The 2,500-nt window shown below is 30.6% G+C and overlaps 1 pseudogene; it reads right to left on the bottom strand.

Annotated features, from left to right (window-relative positions):
- LOC128288794 (photosystem II CP43 reaction center protein-like) overlaps positions 1-115 on the bottom strand; it is a 2,653-nt pseudogene extending 2,538 nt beyond the window's left edge.
- Between the last annotated feature and the right edge of the window lie 2,385 nt (positions 116-2,500).

Genomic DNA, 2,500 nt, shown 5'->3' with positions numbered 1-2,500 from the left:
GACCAACCTACAAAACGAAACGGTCCCTACGTAACCAGTCATCCATAATATCAAATAAATCATTTTCATCTTTGGTAAATTTACCAAGGGCTATAGTCATAGCAATCCTCCTATTCAACTACTTCAACCATTTCCGAGCACCTTATGTTATGGGGGCGCTGGGGATCTGATTTTTATGTATGATTTGATTTCTCGTGCACTGCCCTTATAATTAATTGGTTTCGAATATAAAAAAATATTTTCTTGTATTGGTCCATAACCTGACTTAGGTAAATCCATGAACTCAATTCGTTTATTCTTTTCTATTTTTACTAGTCGTCTGAACCATGAATTGTCTTATGGCTCATCAATCAGATAGATGAATTTTTTGAACGAACTCTTCAATTCAAGGAAGAAGCGATCCCTTCTCTCGCTACTGGTTGATCCCCAGATCTACCCTCCCTCCATCAACTAATCTTATTCTTGGATCTTGTTCGTGAAATTGATAAAATCAATATTTTTATGTATTTTTTTCTATGTGTATTAAATTACTATAGTCTGATATATTTCTTCATTTTATTTCTTTTATTTATTGTTTTCTCATATTTCCTTCAGATGAATATAAAACAAAAAAACTCCAGAGGCTATTTTTTCATTTCACGGGTCGAGAATCCACTTCGAATCTTTTTTCATTTACTTTATGTATATCAGAAAAGATTCAAGTTCCTATTTTTCAATCTAATACAATATTTAATAATATTAAATTAAATAATAGGAGACTCAAATGAAAGTTTCTTTTTCGCACTCACTCCCATCACATTGGCAGAACAAAAGTGTCATATGTATCGATATGGAAATATTTGATATGTGAAGACATGATTTGATTTAGGTTTCTATCTATTATAGAATAGATAGAATATATAGATAGAAATGGATCTTGTTGTGTTCTGGAATCAAAGAAAGATAAGATGTTGAAAAGGCTCTTAGGTTGTAACTTGAAATAAATGTTTTCTTTATCTCGAATAGAATATTAATTTATTCCTAGGAACAAGAAGATTGAATCGAAATATCGACGGATTCTTGTGGAGTCCAAATAAATATGAAATAAAAAGAAATCGACTGTTCCAATTTCATCTCTATCGAATTTTAATATCAGAATAGTGGATATAGTCACGATTCAATGGGTTAGATCCACTTATTTTTTCTTTTGTTGATTTCTAATCTTTACAATTTTTACAATGGATTTGATTGGAATAATCTAATTCAAAATCAAAACAAAATAGAAATATATATTTGTCGCTTCAAGAGACGGCTTATCATTATTCATTATAATTTCAACTTTCTTTTAGAATTACTCTACTCTAACTCATTAGAATAATAACTTATTAGAGTTAAATTATACAATTTCTAATTCAATTATTATATATACAGTTGGGTTTTATTACCAATAAAAATAACATCCCTAGTATTCAATATGAATACTACCATTTCATAGGAGTTTTATGAAAAAAAGTCAAAAGCCCTTTATCGGATTTGAACTGATGACTTACGCCTTACCATGGCGTTACTTCTACCACTGAGTTAAAAGGGCGGTTCGATTCAATTACTGAATGAATTAGTAGACGGATAAGATCTATTTATATATATATAAGTATATGCAGTAGACTCATAGTGGCTAGTAGCTCTCAGGAATGAGAATTTAATTTACTTAACGTAGAGGGTAAAATGGTTTTATTGGTATTGGGTTTGATAAATATCAATGCAATGAATTGTTTCAAGGCCAATCATAATTGGCTTATCAGAACAGAACGAAATTCATTTATTTGATTAATACAGGTACCTTAGCAATTCGACATAGATCCAATCTATTTTATCGAAACATGTGATGAAGGGATTTGCTTTGTCCACTGAACCCAATTTTTAGTTTTAGAAAAAAACACACACATAATTTTCGATAACTTCTTGCTGCCTCTTCCAAAAATTCCTGATTTACTTTTTTGTTAATTTACCGGCTTAGTGTGAGATAGAAACATGCCTGTCTCGTCGTAATAATGAGTGAATCAATGAATGAAAGTGGAAAAATGAAGGTTAACTCCCTTTTTATGTTTATGTTAAACCAATCACTGATCTTATACTTTGTATTATTAATATAATCTAGTTTTTTTATAATATCTATTTATTTCTATTTTATAATATCTATTTATTTCAATAAATATTTATATAATAGATTGAATTTATCTAATTTATTTCTATATCGAATAGAGTGGCGATGAATGATTTACTGAGTATAAATCGTGAATCTAAATGGAAAATCATAAAAGATGGAAAAAGCCTTTCGGCTCTAGCTCATTCCATTATATTGACAATTTCAAAAACTGCTCATACTATGAGCATAGTATGGTCGCGGTCAGGCAAGTATGCCCTCATCGTCTAGCGGTTCAGGACACCTTTTCAAGGAGGCAGCGGGGATTCGACTTCCTGGGGTAGGGTACTACGAAAGGAAGTTGATCGGATTATCAAT

The sequence above is a fragment of the Gossypium arboreum genome, unplaced genomic scaffold, assembly GCF_025698485.1.
Source record: "Gossypium arboreum isolate Shixiya-1 unplaced genomic scaffold, ASM2569848v2 Contig00288, whole genome shotgun sequence".
In the NCBI taxonomy this organism is placed as follows: Eukaryota; Viridiplantae; Streptophyta; class Magnoliopsida; order Malvales; family Malvaceae; genus Gossypium; species Gossypium arboreum.
Note: the sequence above shows the minus strand (reverse complement) of the source record. Positions and strands in the feature narration are given on the sequence as shown.